The sequence below is a fragment of the Ranitomeya imitator genome, chromosome 6, assembly GCF_032444005.1.
Source record: "Ranitomeya imitator isolate aRanImi1 chromosome 6, aRanImi1.pri, whole genome shotgun sequence".
Classification (NCBI taxonomy): Eukaryota; Metazoa; Chordata; class Amphibia; order Anura; family Dendrobatidae; genus Ranitomeya; species Ranitomeya imitator.
The window spans coordinates 81,466,198-81,485,375 of NC_091287.1; the positions used below are offsets into that span (position 1 = coordinate 81,466,198).

The 19,178-nt window shown below is 44.5% G+C and overlaps 1 protein-coding gene across 1 annotated transcript in view; it reads left to right on the forward strand.

Moving 5' to 3' along the window:
- Positions 1–19,178, forward strand: part of MACC1 (MET transcriptional regulator MACC1) — a 91,918-nt gene that overhangs the window by 43,381 nt on the left and 29,359 nt on the right. The window lies entirely within an intron of this gene.

The following is a 19,178-nucleotide window of genomic DNA, read 5'->3' on the forward strand; positions in this document are numbered from 1 at the left end:
GTGAATGTAATATTGGTATATAGATACATTTAATGGAAAACTCTCTGCGCCTATACATCACTTTATTAGTAGCTAAGAGATTATGTTATCTCATTTGGCACTGCTTTGGGTATTTAGGCAAGACTGTCTCATAATTATACAGAAATAGTAAAAATTGCTGCACTTAAGATATAAAGTGCTAATAATGTCAAACTCTTCCAGTTTTTTGATGAAATCAGTGATAGGTTTATAAAATGTGCAAACAGTACTTTTTGTAATATGTATGAGATTTATTTTTCTGCAATTTCTATATTAATATTTTGAATTTTTGTAAATGTAAAAGAAAAAAAGTGTGTTTTTCTATTGTTTTATAGCATAAAGTGCCAATAAAAGACTGTATTACGGTACATTGGGTCCCCTTTCTATTAGAGAAGGTGCAGTGGCCTTATTATCAGTCCAAGTGTGATCCAACAAAACATTGGATCGCACCCAGACCAGTGCTAGTCTATGGAGCTGTGAACATGTCCGCTTTTTTTCCACGGACAGAGCCGGCCCAAGGAAAAAAACGTATGTCCAAGTTTGATCCAATTATAGGATTGTACTCGGCCATTCAAGTGAATGAGTGCGTGGAAATCAACAGATGTCATCTGAACACAGTCTGATTTCTGCGCACTGACACAACAGAGAAGATGGAGAAATTTCGATCTCCATCGTCTCACAGTGTATTATGGTTCTCTCATCCAAGAAAAACGGATCACACAAAGCTGATTCTCGGATCTGAGTTTGATCAGAGTGCCATTTGCCTAATCATCATGATTCTCTCGGATGAGAGAACATACAGCTGTCTGACTCTGCCACTATGGCCACTTTAACATAGGGAATATTTAGACATTATTTGTAAGGGGCAGGGCTAGTATCTGTGGCTTCCTTTATTATACGTGATTTATCTTTGATTTTATCTGTATTTATTTTTTTACACATTTAAAATCACGTCACACAAGGCCATATATAAAAAAATTTTGTGACAATTTAGCATCACATTTTTGTACTTTTTTCAAAGTAACTGGGGTTGGTCACACCTCTCTTCCTGCGATCCCAGTCCTCCGTTCCTGCTTCGTGTGGATGACGCATCTTACGTCGTACATTCAGTGTCCACCATCGCACTCATGTGCAGTCGTACCTCTCTCTGCCCTGTTGAGGGAAAAGTACTGCAGTATGCATGTGCTGGCGCTCTATGGCCTTTTCCTGCATATGCGCACTGCAGTACTTTGCTCTTTCCTCGGCAGGGCAGAGACAGGTACGCATGTGCAGGAGCACAATGGAGGAATTTGTGTGGATGAGATAGGACGTGTCATTCACACAAAGCAGGAAAAAAGGGTGGCAATCACAAGAAGAGACGAGGCACCGGACCAAGACCAGCAACACCCATTGGACCAGGGGCGGACACTGACAGCTTGGGGCCCCTGTGTAAGAAATGTGTCTGGTCCCCCCTCCTTTTATGGTGACAAAGCTATATATATATATACATATACACATATCTTCACACACACATACATGTATATATATTACATACATATATTACATATTATGTATATTGCCGTCCCTTATTATACAGTGCCCTCTCTTGTTATGTACAGTGCCATCCGTTACATATTGGATTATACAGAGCCCTGTTTTTTTTATTACAAATCGTCCTGTCTTGTTAGATGCATAATGCAATGATGGCTGATGGAGCACGGGAAAGCTTCTTTTCTAATGGAGGAGCTGATGGACTGATCGCTGGTCACCGGCTCCTCTATCAGCAGTCATTTTATATCTAAAAAGAGAGGAGACTATTCAATAAAAGAGGGCGTTGTAAATAACAAAATTAACAAGAATACACTATGTAAAAGACAGCACTGTACACAACAGCAATATAATAATGGACAGCACCATATATAACTAGAGAAGATGGTACGTAATAAGGGACAGTGTTATACATAATACAAGAGGAAACTATGTAACTAAGGATGGTGTTATACAGAATTAGTGAGTACACGATATACTAAGGAACTGTTTTATACATAATAAGTACGTACACTATATACTAAGGGACTGTGTTAGACATAATAAGCAATAATAATGTCTTCCTCCACCTCCCCCTGTTCCTAAGTCCATTATAAGTCCATCTTCCTCCCATCCCAATGCCCCACACCATTCATTGTCCTCCTCCACCCGCATCCCATTATTGTCCTCTCCTCCACCCAATCATTGCCCAATCCACCTCCTCCATCATTTCCTCTTCCCCCATTATTGCCCTTTCCAACACCACCATCATTGCCTTCTTCTCAAGCACTTCCATCATTGTCTTTTCCACTACCACCATCTTTGCCTTCTCCCCCACTCCCATCATTGCTCTTTACACCACCTCCATCATTTCCTCCTCCCCCACCATCCTCATCATTGCCCTTTCCACCACCACCATCCTTGCCCATTCAACCACCTCCATCATTTCCTCCCTCTCCATCCCTATTATTGCCTTTTCCACCAAGTCCATAATTTCTTCCTCCCCCACCATCCCCATCCTTGCCCATTCCACCACTTCCATCATTTCATTATCCCCATCATTGCCCTCTGCTCCACTTAGACAGTACCATTCACCTCTCTGCACATTCCCCCTCAGCACTATGCATGCACGCAAACACACATACATACAACAAAACACAAACACAGCACCTCTCACCTGTCCGCACTCTTTCCCGCAGCTGAAGCATCATCGTCGGCAGCTTACTCTCTGGCACAGCTGGCCGCTGAATGATTATGTCATCCAGAAGCGCTGCTGTGTGCATGAGAGGAAGCGCATGCAGGACGCAGGACATATCCCTGCAGCTCCGCTCCGCTGCTATTTTCTCTTGAAGGCAGCGGAGCTGCAGGGATCTCTCCCTGCTCTCCGCACATGAGGGAAATCTGGCCAGGAGCCTCAGGGCTGGGTAAACAGGCCAGATTGCCCTCATTATTAACCACCCTGCAGGGGCCCCCTGGAGCTTCTCAGCCCCGATGCAGCCGCACAGGCTGCACATGCGGTATGTCCACCCATGCATTGGACTTGACTGTCTCGGCACTGTGACTGACAACTGGCTCAGCAGTGCATCAGTGCAGAACCAACTGTCAGTCAAAGTACCAGGGCGTGGTTACAGCCATTGCTAAAAGATAGTGAGTGATGTCCAAAGCACACCTGTATGACTGAAAGCCAGTGACGCCCAAGAGGAATACAGTTCATTTTGTCCCAGGTGCCACACTTGCAGATTAACTCTATAGCTACAGATTTAAGTGCACATTTTCAAATTTCATTTAAACAGCAAAATGTCTCATGTTCAAGTTAATCCAAGTCTCATAATAAAGTTTAATTACTATAAGTACTAAAGTTGTGATGACTGCCAAGATTTAAAAAGTCTTGGATTTACTAATTACATCTTCCGTGATTGAAAATCTGAAATGCCTAGCATCAGTAACTGGACAATCAGACATTCTTAAACCAAATTTAAGGTATTTTTCTTATAACATTATAAATTGGGATTGAAATAGTGAGTATAACCTTCCTGTAGAATTTCACATCTCACATTTTCTAGACCACTTTTTGGCAATGGATTGGAATTAAATATGGACTTTCCCAAATACTTTTGTCCATAACCATAATGTAATGATTACAATTAAACTTTCATATATTATAGATTCATTATCCACCAACTGAAATTTGTCACGTCTTTTATTGTTTTAATACTGATGATTTTGGCATACAACTCCTGATAACCCAAAAAACCTGTCTCAATAAATTAGCATATCAAGAAAAGGTTCTCTAAACGACCTATTACCCTAATCTTCTGAATAAACTAATTATCTCTAAACACATGCAAAAGATACCTGAGGCTTTTATAAACTCCCTGCCTGGTTCATTACTCAAAACCCCCATCCTGGGTAAGACTAGCGACCTGACAGATGTCAAGAAGGCCATCATTGACACCCTCAAGCAAGAGGGTAAGACCCAGAAAGAAATTTCTCAACAAATAGGCTGTTCCTAGAGTGCTGTATCAAGGCACCTCAATGGTAAGTCTGTTGGAAGGAAACAATGTGGCAGAAAACGCTGTACAACGAGAAGAGGAGACCGGACCCTGAGGAAGATTGTGGAGAAGGACCGATTCCAGACCTTGGGGAACCTGAGGAAGCAGTGGACTGAGTCTGGTGTGGAAACATCCAGAGCCACCGTGCACAGGCGTGTGCAGGAAATGGGCTACAGGTGCCGCATTCCCCAGGTAAAGCCACTTTTGAACCATAAACAGCGGCAGAGGCACCTGACCTGGGCTACAGAGAAGCAGCACTGGACTGTTGCTAAGTGGTCCCAAGTACTTTTTTCTGATGAAAGTAAATTTTGCATGTCATTCGGAAATCAAGGTGCCAGAGTCTGGAGGAAGACTGGGGAGAAGGAAATGCCAAAATGCCTGAAGTCCAGTGTCAAGTACCCACAGTCAGTGATGGTGTGGGGTGCCATGTCAGCTGCTGGTGTTGGTCCACTGTGTTTCATCAAGGGCAGGGTCAATGCAGCTAGCTATCAGGAGATTTTGGAGCACTTCATGCTTCCATCGGCTGAAATGCTTTATGGAGATGAAGATTTCATTTTTCAGCACGACCTGGCACCTGCTCACAGTGCCAAAACCACTGGTAAATGGTTTACTGACCATGGTATTACTGTGCTCAATTGGCCTGCCAACTCTCCTGACCTGAACCCCATAGAGAATCTGTGGGATATTGTGAAGAGAAAGTTGAGAGACGCAAGACCCAACACTCTGGATGAGCTTAAGGCCGCTATTGAAGCATCCTGGGCCTCCATAACATCTCAGCAGTGTCACAGGCTGATTGCCTCCATGCCACGCCGCATTGAACCAGTCATTTCTGCCAAAGGATTCCCGACCAAGTATTGAGTGCATAACTGAACATTATTATTTGTTGGTTTTTTTGTTTGTTATTAAAAAACACTTTTATTTGATTGGATGGGTGAAATATGCTAATTTATTGAGACAGGTTTTTTGGGTTATCAGGAGTTGTATGCCAAAATCATCAGTATTGAAACAATAAAAGACCTGACAAATTTCAGTTGGTGGATAATGAATCTATAATATATGAAAGTTTAATTGTAATCATTACATTATGGTAAATAATGAAATTTAACACTATATGCTAATTTTTTGAGAAGGACCTGTACATATTAATATATTCTTTTATGATGCATTCAAAAATAAAGGAGGCTTTAGCATAGCTCAAACATACAGCAAATTGCTTCTAAAACATAATGGGGGGAGGGTTGCTGCTGCTCTTCTGAAAAGTGACACTAGCTGCTGGAGAAATTAACCTTTTTGGCTTGCTGTCCCTCTGGCTGGGAAATGTCACCACAAGCCAGTGCATGCACAGTACCAGTACACCTTGCCTTTCCTTGCATGTACCAGCTGGCACAGGAGCAGGGCGGTAATGCCCTACACCAGGCTGGAGAACTTCAATGAACCCATATTCAAAACCAACACATGTGACTCTTCAAGTGAGTGTCACAAACCCCGAGGCTCATTAATTTAACTAAGGTGCAAAACTTGTTTTATGAATTAATGCCGCAGCAAATAATACATATAGGGACCTGTTTATAAGCCTATTTCCTTTAAGTATAAAGCATTAGTGGAAGATTAAAGGCTATAAATATTGTGACCGGTTCCCTTTTACTACTATTGGAGATTTGGAAATACAGTAGCATGCTCACTCACCTGTTTGTATATATCTTATCCATATGTTGTAAGTTTTTGACATGAGACAACCCTAAGTAAGCTCTGAAGAATATAGGAAAACTGTTACAGAGAGCACAAGGAAGCAAATATTATAGTATAATTTGTACAGAAGGCTTCGTCATGCTTACACTAAATTACAGAGTTTAGAGAATAGTAGGCTTAAGGAGTAATGTTTCTCCTTATGGAGAGTGACATATTGGCCCTGGCATGCCAATGTAAGGAGACTTATTTGCTGTGCAATGCTTCTTTGGAAAATTAAATATGCAAATTTATTCTGCAGAGAAGAGGACTAGAACTCTATAGCACCACCCGTTGGAAGAAACAATCCTACAAGTCACTATTGAACCTTTAAGGATCCTTGCAATATGACTTAGTATAAGTGTTTCAGGGTATTGCCCCTCATCAGTGCAAAGTATGAGATCTGATTTGGCTAGGTGAGAAGCTCTGGACTGAGGTCTAAGTGGTAACTAGGGTTGAGCGAAACGGGTCGAACATTTTCAAAAGTCGCCGACTTTTGGCTAAGTCGGGGTTTCATGAAACCCGATCCGACCCCTGTGCGGGGTCGGCCATGCGGTACGCGACTTTCGCGCCAAAGTCGCGTTTCAATGACGCGAAAAGCGCCATTTCTCAGCCAATGAAGGTAAACGCAGAGTGTGGGCAGCGTGATGACATAGGTCCTGGTCCCCACCATCTTAGAGAAGGGCATTGCAGTGATTGGCTTGCTGTCTGCAACGTCACAGGGGCTATAAAGAGGCGTTCCCGCCGACCGCCATCTTACTGCTGCTGATCTGAGCTTAGGGAGAGGTTGCTGCCGCTTTGTCAGAAGCAGGGATAGCGTTAGGCAGGGTCCATTAACCACAAAACCGCTTGTGCTGCAGCGATTTGCACTGTCCAACACCACCCTCGGTGTGCAGGGACAGTGGAAGTTTTTTTTTTTTTTTTTCCCCCTCAGCGCTGTAGCTCATTGGGCTGCCCTAGAAGGCTCCCTGATAGCTGCATTGCTGTGTGTACGCCGCTGTGCAAACCAACTGCTTTTTTCAAAGCACAAATCCTCTTGTTCCTTCCTTTCTGCACAGCTATCTTTTTTGTTTGTCCACACTTTTTATTTCATTTGTGCATCAGTCCACTCCTTATTGCTGCCTGCCATACCTGGCTGAGATTACTGCAGGCAGGGAGATAGTAGCTGCCTGCCATACCTGGCTGAGATTACTGCAGGCAGGGAGATAGTAATTGTAGGACATTCCCTGTTTTTTTTTTTTTTTTTTTTTTGGTGGGAGATTAAGATTGGCAATTTGGCATTTCTGCTAGAGTGCCATCCCTGTGTGTGCCATCTCTCTCACATAGTGGGCCATAGAAAGCCTTTTCATTTTTCTGTATTTTTTTTTGTGGGGTGTATAAATTCTCCCTGATAAAAATACAGTGGGAGATTAATATTGGCCTTTGGGCTTGTGTGCCAGTCCTGAGTGTGCCATCTCTCTCACAAATAGTGGGCCATAGAAAGCCTATTTAATTTTTTTTTTGGTTTTATAAATTTTCCCTGAAAAAAGGGAGATTAATATTGGCCTCTGGGCTTGTGTGCCAGTTGTGAGCGTGCCATCTGTGCCAGTCCTGAGCGTGCCATCTCTCTCACAAATAGTGGGCCATAGAAAGCCTATTTAAATATTTTTTTGGTTTTATAAATTCTCCCAGAAAAAAAGGGAGATTAATATTGGCCTCTGGGCTTCTGTGCCAGTCCTGAGCGTGCCATCTGTGCCAGTCCTGAGCGTCCCATCTCTCTCACAAATAGTGGGCCATAGAAAGCCTATTTAATTTTTTTTTTGGTTTCATAAATTTTCCCTGAAAAAAAGGGAGATTAATATTGGCCTCTGGGCTTGTGTGCCAGTTGTGAGCGTGCCATCTGTGCCAGTCCTGAGCGTGCCATCTCTCTCACAAATAGTGGGCCATAGAAAGCCTATTTAATTTTTTTTTGGGTTTTATAAATTTTCCCTGAAAAAAGGGAGATTAATATTGGCCTCTGGGCTTGTATGCCAGTTGTGAGCGTGCCATCTGTGCCAGTCCTGAGCGTGCCATCTCTCTCACAAATAGTGGGCCATAGAAAGCCTATTTAATTTTTTTTTTGGTTTTATAAATTTTCCCTGAAAAAAGGGAGATTAATATTGGCCTCTGGGCTTGTGTGCCAGTTGTGAGCGTGCCATCTGTGCCAGTCCTGAGCGTGCCATCTCTCTCACAAATAGTGGGCCATAGAAAGCCTATTTAAATATTTTTTTGGTTTTATAAATTCTCCCAGAAAAAAAGGGAGATTAATATTGGCCTCTGGGCTTCTGTGCCAGTCCTGAGCGTGCCATCTGTGCCAGTCCTGAGCGTCCCATCTCTCTCACAAATAGTGGGCCATAGAAAGCCTATTTAATTTTTTTTTTGGTTTTATAAATTTTCCCTGAAAAAAGGGAGATTAATATTGGCCTCTGGGCTTGTGTGCCAGTTGTGAGCGTGCCATCTGTGCCAGTCCTGAGCGTGCCATCTCTCTCACAAATAGTGGGCCATAGAAAGCCTATTTAATTTTTTTTTTGGTTTTATAAATTTTCCCTGAAAAAAGGGAGATTAATATTGGCCTCTGGGCTTGTGTGCCAGTTGTGAGCGTGCCATCTGTGCCAGTCCTGAGCGTGCCATCTCTCTCACAAATAGTGGGCCATAGAAAGCCTATTTAAATATTTTTTTGGTTTTATAAATTCTCCCAGAAAAAAAGGGAGATTAATATTGGCCTCTGGGCTTGTGTGCCAGTTGTGAGCGTGCCATCTGTGCCAGTCCTGAGCGTGCCATCTCTCTCACAAATAGTGGGCCATAGAAAGCCTATTTAATTTTTTTTTTGGTTTTATAAATTTTCCCTGAAAAAAGGGAGATTAATATTGGCCTCTGGGCTTGTGTGCCAGTTGTGAGCGTGCCATCTGTGCCAGTCCTGAGCGTGCCATCTCTCTCACAAATAGTGGGCCATAGAAAGCCTATTTAAATATTTTTTTGGTTTTATAAATTCTCCCAGAAAAAAAGGGAGATTAATATTGGCCTCTGGGCTTCTGTGCCAGTCCTGAGCGTGCCATCTGTGCCAGTCCTGAGCGTCCCATCTCTCTCACAAATAGTGGGCCATAGAAAGCCTATTTTTTTTTTGGGGGGGGTTTTAGAAATTCTCCCTGGAAAAAAAAAGGGAGATTAATATTGCCCTTTGGGCTTGTGTGCCAGTACTAAGCGTTCCATCTCTCTCTCTCTCTCTTAGTCAGTGGGCCATAGAACGCCTATTTTTGGTTTTATTTGTTTTCTAAATTCTCCCTGAAAAAATCATTTTATTTTATTTGGTTTCTAAATTCTTCCTGATAAAATCATATTTTTTTTATTATTTTTTTTTCTAAAGTCTCCCTGAAAAAAAAAAAAAAACAGTGGGAGATTAATATTGGCCTTTCTGCTTGTGTGCCAGTCTTGACTCCTGGGTGTGCCATCTCTCTCTCTCTCTCTCTCTCTCTCTCTCTCTCTCTCTCTCTCTCTCTCTCTCTCTCTCTCTCCAATTGTGGTCCATAGAAAGCCTATATTTTTTTTCCTTGATTTGGGTTCCAAAATCTACCAGAGAAAATAACTCCATCAATCATTGGTAGAAAAATATTGGCCTCTGGGCTTGTGTGCCACTCCTGATTCCTGTGTGCGTCATCTCTCAGTCAGTGGGCCATAGAACGCCTATTTTTGGTTTCATTTGTTTTCTAAATTCTCCCTGAAAAAATCATTTTATTTTATTTGGTTTCTAAATTCTTCCTGATAAAATCATATTTTTTTTATTTTTTTTTTTTCTAAAGTCTCCCTGAAAAAAAAAACAAAAAACAGTGGGAGATTAATATTGGCCTTTCTGCTTGTGTGCCAGTCTTGACTCCTGGGTGTGCCATCTCTCTCTCTCTCTCTCTCTCTCTCTCTCCAATTGTGGTCCATAGAAAGCCTATATTTTTTTTCCTTGATTTGGGTTCCAAAATCTACCAGAGAAAATAACTCCATCAATCATTGGTAGAAAAATATTGGCCTCTGGGCTTGTGTGCCACTCCTGATTCCTGTGTGCGTCATCTCTCAGTCAGTGGGCCATAGAACGCCTATTTTTGGTTTTATTTGTTTTCTAAATTCTCCCTGAAAAAATCATTTTATTTTATTTGGTTTCTAAATTCTTCCTGATAAAATCATATTTTTTTTATTTTTTTTTTTTCTAAAGTCTCCCTGAAAAAAAAAAAAAAAAACAGTGGGAGATTAATATTGGCCTTTCTGCTTGTGTGCCAGTCTTGACTCCTGGGTGTGCCATCTCTCTCTCTCTCTCTCTCTCTCTCTCTCTCCAATTGTGGTCCATAGAAAGCCTATATTTTTTTTCCTTGATTTGGGTTCCAAAATCTACCAGAGAAAATAACTCCATCAATCATTGGTAGAAAAATATTGGCCTCTGGGCTTGTGTGCCACTCCTGATTCCTGTGTGCGTCATCTCTCACTCAGTGGCCCATAGAAAGCATATAGTTTGTTACATTTGTTTTCTAAATTCTCCCTGCAAAAATCAATTTTTTTTTTTTTGGGGGGGTTTCTAAAGTGTTCCTGAAAAAAATAAAAATAAAAAACAAATAATAGTGTGACATTAATATTAACATTTGTGCTTCAGTGACAGTCCTGCGTGTGGGGCATCTCTCTAATTTGCAGCCACCAAAAAAAGAGTGTGTAACATTGTGCCTGATTTTCGCGGTGGTCTCACCAACCTGTAAAGGGGTAGCTAAATCATACTGAAGTTATAGCTCACCGTGTAAGTTGTGTGACTGCAACAAATAACGTTAGTTTGGTTACGTTTTTAAAACAATGAGGAAGTCTAGTGGAAGAGGTCGTGGCCGGGGGCGTTCATTGTCAGCTGGTAATGAGGGTAGTGGTAGTGGTGGAGCATCAGGTGGTCGTGGGGAAAAAAATATTGCACCTAAGTCTGGAGCTGTGGAGCCAGGTTCGTCGTCCGGCTACACAAGGCCTCGAACGCTCCCTTTTCTGGGATTAGGAAAACCGCTTTTAAAGCCGGAGCAGCAAGAGCAAGTTTTGGCTTATCTTGCTGACTCAGCCTCTAGCTCTTTTGCCTCCTCTCGTGAAACTGGTAAAAGTAAAAGCAGCGCGTCGTTAGTGGATGTTCACGGTCAGGGACAAGTCACTTCCTTGTCCTCTTCAGCAAAAACAACAACAGAGAAGAATGCAGCAGGCGACACAACGGGTTACTCCATGGAGCTCTTTACACATACCGTCCCTGGCTTAGAAAGTGAAGCAGTTAACAGTCCATGCCCATTACAAATTGAATCTGACATGGAGTGCACTGACGCACAGCCACAGCCAGACTACTATGCTGGTCCTTTGACTCAGACCACAACATTGCCCTCGCAGGGTGCTGATCAAGAATCAGACCCTGATGAGACTATGTTGCCCCATCACGAACGCTATACCACCGAACGACACGGTGACACAGACGAAGTTGCGCAGGAGGTACAAGAAGAGTTATTAGATGACCCAGTTCTTGACCCCGATTGGCAGCCATTGGGGGAACAGGGTGCAGGCGGCAGCAGTTCTGAAGCAGAGGAGGAGGAGGGGCCGCAGCAGGCATCAACATCGCCACAGGTTCCATCTGCCGGGCCCGTATCTTGCCCAAAACGCGTGGCAAAGCCAAAACCTGGTGGAGGACAGCGTGGCCATCCGGTTAAAGCTCAGTCTGCAATGCCTGAAAAGGTATCCGATGCTAGAAAGAGTGCAGTCTGGCATTTTTTTAAACAACATCCAATTGATCAGCGCAAAGTCATCTGTCAAAAATGTTCTACTTCCTTAAGCAGAGGTCAGAATCTGAAAAGTCTCAATACTAGTTGCATGCATAGACATTTAACCACCATGCATTTGAAAGCTTGGACTAACTACCAAACGTCCCTTAAGGTTGTTGCACCCTCGGCCAATGAAGCTAGTCATCAACGCAACATCCCTTCCGGCAGTGTAGGACCACCATTTAGCGCACCACCTGCTGTATCTGTGCAGGTATCTTTGCCAGGCCAAAGCAGTCAGGGTCAGGGAATCACCAGTTTCGTAGTAGGAAACACTGCATCTAGGGCACCGGCGGCAACAATACCATCTCCCACCGTCTCTCAGTCTGCCATGTCCACCGGCACCCCCGCTAGTTCCACGATCTCCATCTCTCCAGTCCAGCTCACCCTACATGAGACTATGGTTAGAAAAAGGAAGTACTTAGCCTCGCATCCGCGTACACAGGGTTTGAACGCCCACATAGCTAGACTAATCTCGTTAGAGATGATGCCCTACCGGTTAGTTGAAAGCGAAGCTTTCAAAGACCTGATGGACTACGCTGTACCACGCTACGAGCTACCCAGTCGACACTTTTTTTCCAGAAAAGCCATCCCAGCCCTCCACCAGCATGTTAAAGAGCGCATCGTCCATGCACTCAGGCAATCTGTGAGCACAAAGGTGCACCTGACAACAGATGCATGGACCAGTAGGCATGGCCAGGGACGTTACGTGTCCATCACGGCACACTGGGTAAATGTGGTGGATTCAGGGTCCACAGGGGACAGCAAGTTTGGGACAGTTCTGCCTAGCCCACGGTCTAGTAAACAGTTGTCTGTAGCCGTTCGCACCCCCTCCTCCTCCTCCTCCTCCTCGTCCTCCTGCAGAAGCAAGAGCTCGTCCACAGACCGCAGTCGCACAAACACTCCATCCGCACCTGCCACTGTTGCACACCAGGTCTCCCATTATGGGGCAGCTACTGGCATACGTCAGCAGGCTGTATTGGCTATGAAGTGTTTGGGCGACAATAGACACACCGCGGAAGTTCTGTCCGAGTTCTTGCAGCAAGAAACGCAGTCGTGGCTGGGCACTGTAGATCTTGAGGCAGGCAAGGTAGTGAGTGATAACGGAAGGAATTTCATGGCTGCCATCTCCCTTTCCCAACTGAAACACATTCCTTGCCTGGCTCACACCTTAAACCTGGTGGTGCAGTGCTTCCTGAAAAGTTATCCGGGGTTATCCGACCTGCTCCTCAAAGTGCGTGGACTTTGCGCACATATCCGCCGTTCGCCTGTACACTCCAGCCGTATGCAGACCTATCAGCGTTCTTTGAACCTTCCCCAGCATCGCCTAATCATAGACGTTGCAACAAGGTGGAACTCAACACTGCACATGCTTCAGAGACTGTGCGAACAGAGGCGGGCTGTTATGTTTTTGTGGGAGGATACACATACACGGGCAGGCAGTAGGATGGCAGACATGGAGTTGTCAGGTGTGCAGTGGTCGAAGATTCAAGACATGTGTCAAGTCCTTCAGTGTTTTGAGGAATGCACACGGCTGGTTAGTGCAGACAACGCCATAATAAGCATGAGCATCCCCCTAATGCGTCTGCTGATGCAAAGTTTGACGCACATAAAGGATCAGGCGTCTGCACCAGAGGAAGAGGAAAGCCTTGATGACAGTCAGCGATTGTCTGGTCAGGGCAGTGTACATGACGAGGTACCGGGCGAAGAGGAGGTGGAGGATGAGGAGGATGATGGGGATGAGTATATTTTTAATGAGGAAGCTTTCCCGGGGGCACGGGAAATTGGTGGCGTGGCAAGGCCGGGTTCTGGTTTTTTGAGGGACACAAGTGACGTAGATTTGCCTGCAACTGCCCCTCAACCAAGCACAACCGCAGATTTGACAACGGGAACTTTGGCCCACATGGCGGATTATGCCTTGCGTATCCTCAAAAGGGACACACGCATTACAAAAATGATGAACGATGACGATTACTGGTTGGCCTGCCTCCTTGATCCTCGCTATAAAGGCAAATTGCAAAATATTATGCCACATGAGAACTTGGAACTAATATTAGCAACAAGACAATCAACTCTTGTTGACCGTTTGCTTCTGGCATTCCCTGCACACAGCGCCCGTGATCGTTCTCACACGAGCTCCAGGGGCCAGCAGACCAGAGGTGTTAGAGGGGCAGAAATCAGAAGTGGCGTTGGCCAGAGGGGTTTTCTGACCAGGTTGTGGAGTGATTTTTCTATGACCGCAGACAGGACAGGTACTGCAGCATCAATTCAAAGTGACAGGAGACAACATTTGTCCAGTATGGTTACAAACTATTTTTCATCCCTTATCGACGTTCTCCCTCAACCGTCATTCCCATTTGATTACTGGGCATCCAAATTAGACACCTGGCCAGAATTGGCAGAATATGCATTGCAGGAGCTTGCTTGCCCGGCAGCTAGTGTCCTATCAGAAAGAGTATTCAGTGCTGCAGGTTCAATACTAACAGAAAAAAGGACTCGTCTGGCTACCCAAAATGTAGATGATCTAACCTTCATTAAAATGAACCACAACTGGATTTCAAAATCTTTTGCCCCACCCTGCCCGGCTGACACCTAGCTTTCCTATGAAAAGGTCTTGCCTGTGGACTATTCTGAATGACTTTTCCAATCTCGTAATTTTCTTCACCTGATTGTCCAGCATACGACATGTTTCCACCTCACGAAATGGCCAAACTCCCCACACGGGGTCGTGCTATCGCCACTTTGCGCTTGGACCCTTGAGAGTGCTGTTTGTCTGAAGAGGTGGGTGAGCCCGCTTTTGGTCGACGGCACTGCCACTGGGTCCCTCATAGTACAATAAAGTGTCTCTGGCGGTGGTGGTGCGCACCCAACGTCAGACTCACCGTTGTAATATGAGGGGCCCTGTGCCTGTACCGCCGGCCACAAGCCAGTTCCCCCCCCCCCAGCTCAAACAGTGCTCTACCACTAGCAAAATTATCTCTCACAGCTTCACCAATGTGTAGTCTAGGCGCTGACATCCTTCAATGCCTGGCACTGACAATACCATTGTTTTGACATTTTTGTTATGTTAGGCCTTCGAAGCCTGTCTGCGGTCACTCCTTCCACTAGACTTCCACTGACCAGACCACTGCTGCCCGTGTACCCCTGGAACCAATTTAAAATTGCCTACAGCCATGTGTTATTATTTTAGGCCTTCGATGCCTGTCTGCGGTCACTCCTTCCACTAGGCCTCCACTGACCACACCACTGCTGCCCGTGTAACCCTGGAACCAATTTAAAATTGCCTACAGCCATGTGTTATTATTTTAGGCCTTCGATGCCTGTCTGTGGTCACTCCTTCCACTAGGCCTCCACTGACCACACCACTGCTGCCCGTGTACCCCTGGAACCAATTTAAAATTGCCTACAGCCATGTGTGATTATTTTAGGCCTTCGATGCCTGTCTGCGGTCACTCCTTCCACTAGGCCTCCACTGACCACACCACTGCTGCCCGTGTAACCCTGGAACCAATTTAAAATTGCCTACAGCCATGTGTTATTATTTTAGGCCTTCGATGCCTGTCTGCGGTCACTCCTTCCACTAGGCCTCCACTGACCACACCACTGCTGCCCGTGTACCCCTGGAACCAATTTAAAATTGCCTACAGCCAGCCCAATTTTTTTATTTTAGGCCTTCGATGCCTGTCTGCGGTCCATTCTTTCAACTACTACTACACTGACCAGGGCACTGCTGCCCAAGTACCCCTGGAACCAATTTAAAATTGCCTACAGCCATGTGTTAATATTTTAGGCCTTCGATGCCTGTCTGTGGTCACTCCTTCCACTAGGCCTCCACTGACCACACCACTGCTGCCCGTGTACCCCTGGAACCAATTTAAAATTGCCTACAGCCATGTGTGATTATTTTAGGCCTTCGATGCCTGTCTGCGGTCACTCCTTCCACTAGGCCTCCACTGACCACACCACTGCTGCCCGTGTACCCCTGGAACCAATTTAAAATTGCCTACAGCCATGTGTGATTATTTTAGGCCTTCGATGCCTGTCTGCGGTCACTCCTTCCACTAGGCCTCCACTGACCACACCACTGCTGCCCGTGTAACCCTGGAACCAATTTAAAATTGCCTACAGCCATGTGTTATTATTTTAGGCCTTCGATGCCTGTCTGCGGTCACTCCTTCCACTAGGCCTCCACTGACCACACCACTGCTGCCCGTGTACCCCTGGAACCAATTTAAAATTGCCTACAGCCAGCCCAATTTTTTTATTTTAGGCCTTCGATGCCTGTCTGCGGTCCATTCTTTCAACTACTACTACACTGACCAGGGCACTGCTGCCCAAGTACCCCTGGAACCAATTTAAAATTGCCTACAGCCATGTGTTAATATTTTAGGCCTTCGATGCCTGTCTGTGGTCACTCCTTCCACTAGGCCTCCACTGACCACACCACTGCTGCCCGTGTACCCCTGGAACCAATTTAAAATTGCCTACAGCCATGTGTGATTATTTTAGGCCTTCGATGCCTGTCTGCGGTCACTCCTTCCACTAGGCCTCCACTGACCTGTCTACTGCGGCCCGTGTACCCCTTGAACCAACCTAATAAAATATTTAAAAAATTAATTTGATTATAAAAAATAAGATCGTGTTGAGATCTCAAATGCAGACATTTTAACAATCAAAACAAACACACAACAAATATCTGGAACTGTACTACAAAGGTCCAACAGCTACAATTTCTTTCTCCTGCAAGAAGTTAACTGAAAGTTTTTTGGAGTTGTTAACACAGATATGGCATCCACCGAGTGTTGTCCTGTCGCGTCTCCTTTAAATTATTTCCAATAAGATGTTAAACTATTAATTTAATAAAATCAATAATTAAAAAAATAATTGAGTAAGTCAAAAGCACATTGCAAATAAACATTAATTACAAATCAAGAAGCATGGCGCGTCCGAGGGTGAGTAGATACCGAATAAGAATATAATCACCCTCGGGCGCGCAATGCTTATTTACAACAACCTTCCTTCCTAAGAATCAGCCCTTCCGTGGTGTAGAGAGAGGTTGTTGTTACACTCCAAGGTGTTCCCCAGGTTGCCTTTCCTGAGCTTCGATCTTCCGGCTCTCGTTTAGTAGCTGTTGGAAACTACGCTGCATTAGGCCTACAAATTGTGTATGGGTGAAACAGTGGCGCATCTGCGGTCCCTCCTTCCACTAGGCCTCCACTGACCTGTCTACTGCGGCCCGTGTACCCCTTGAACCAACCTAATAAAATATTTAAAAAATTAATTTGATTATAAAAAATAAGATCGTGTTGAGATCTCAAATGCAGACATTTTAACAATCAAAACAAACACACAACAAATATCTGGAACTGTACTACAAAGGTCCAACAGCTACAATTTCTTTCTCCTGCAAGAAGTTAACTGAAAGTTTTTTGGAGTTGTTAACACAGATATGGCATCCACCGAGTGTTGTCCTGTCGCGTCTCCTTTAAATTATTTCCAATAAGATGTTAAACTATTAATTTAATAAAATCAATAATTAAAAAAATAATTGAGTAAGTCAAAAGCACATTGCAAATAAACATTAATTACAAATCAAGAAGCATGGCGCGTCCGAGGGTGAGTAGATACCGAATAAGAATATAATCACCCTCGGGCGCGCAATGCTTATTTACAACAGCCTTCCTTCCTAAGAATCAGCCCTTCCGTGGTGTAGAGAGAGGTTGTTGTTACACTCCAAGGTGTTCCCCAGGTTGCCTTTCCTGAGCTTCGATCTTCCGGCTCTCGTTTAGTAGCTGTTGGAAACTACGCTGCATTAGGCCTACAAATTGTGTATGGGTGAAACAGTGGCGCATCTGCGGTCCCTCCTTCCACTAGGCCTCCACTGACCTGTCTACTGCGGCCCGTGTACCCCTTGAACCAACCTAATAAAATATTTAAAAAATTAATTTGATTATAAAAAATAAGATCGTGTTGAGATCTCAAATGCAGACATTTTAACAATCAAAACAAACACACAACAAATATCTGGAACTGTACTACAAAGGTCCAACAGCTACAATTTCTTTCTCCTGCAAGAAGTTAACTGAAAGTTTTTTGGAGTTGTTAACACAGATATGGCATCCACCGAGTGTTGTCCTGTCGCGTCTCCTTTAAATTATTTCCAATAAGATGTTAAACTATTAATTTAATAAAATCAATAATTAAAAAAATAATTGAGTAAGTCAAAAGCACATTGCAAATAAACATTAATTACAAATCAAGAAGCATGGCGCGTCCGAGGGTGAGTAGATACCGAATAAGAATATAATCACCCTCGGACGCGCAATGCTTATTTACAACAGCCTTCCTTCCTAAGAATCAGCCCTTCCGTGGTGTAGAGAGAGGTTGTTGTTACACTCCAAGGTGTTCCCCAGGTTGCCTTTCCTGAGCTTCGATCTTCATGCTCTCGTTTAGTAGGTGTCGGAAAGTAGGCTGCATTAGGCCTAAAAAATGGGGAATGGGGTGGAGAGAGATGGTGTGTTACACTCCAAGGTGTTCTCCAGGTTTCCTCGCCATTGCTTCGATCTTCCGACTCTCGTTTAGTAGTTGTAGAAAACTACACTGCATTAGGCCTACAAAATGGGTATCGGGTGGAGAGAGATGGTGTGTTACACTCCAAGGTGTTCCCCAGGTTTCCTTGCCATTGCTTCGGTCTTCCGACTCTCGTTTAGTAGTTGTAGAAAAGTACACAGCATTAGGCCTACAAAATGGGTATGGGGTGGAGAGAGATGGTGTGTTACACTCCAAGGTGTTCCCCAGGTTGCCTTTCCTGAGCTTCTATCTTCAGGCTCTCATTAAATTGTGGTTAAATGGAACAACTGCATTTGGCGTACTAGTTGGTTTGGGGCCTACTATCGGTGTCTGCCACTCCTTGCTGTTCTCCTGGTTTCCTGTCCTGAAATTCCATTTTCAGCCTCTCGTTAAGTAGTTGTTAATGTTAGACTGCATTTGGCCTACTAGTTGGGTTGGGGCCTACTATCGGTGTCTGCCACTCCTTGCTGTTCTCCTCCACTGAACAAAGCTGTGCCGCCTGTTTACTACGGTTGCCAATTTTGAACTGCATTTCGACTACTTACTGATTTGGCCCTACTCTCTGTGTCAGCCTCTCATTCCAGTTGTCCTCCACTGCAATGCCCCCTGGTTATTCCTGTGTTACCAATTTTGAACTGCATTTAGCCCACTTTATTCTTTGGGCCTATATCTGTGTTTCCACTTCATCGTGCCCATTGCCCAGCCAGTGATAGATGAGTCTGCTGGTACATTGACCCATAACGCAACATTCCCCGTGCACGCTACACAACAACATTGTGACCCTGCTGAAAGTCAGGTTGCTCTTCCCGCATACCATACCACCTTACACGGGGACAAAGAGGAAGGTGCAGATGAAAGTGCAGGTTCCTTCATCAGGTGGGGGGAGGAATACTAGTTGGCGACGTCACTGGCACAGGGCCTCTCATAGTACGCAAAAGTGTTGCTGCCGGTGGGAGGCGCCCCCGCCGTGCAAACACACCGCTGT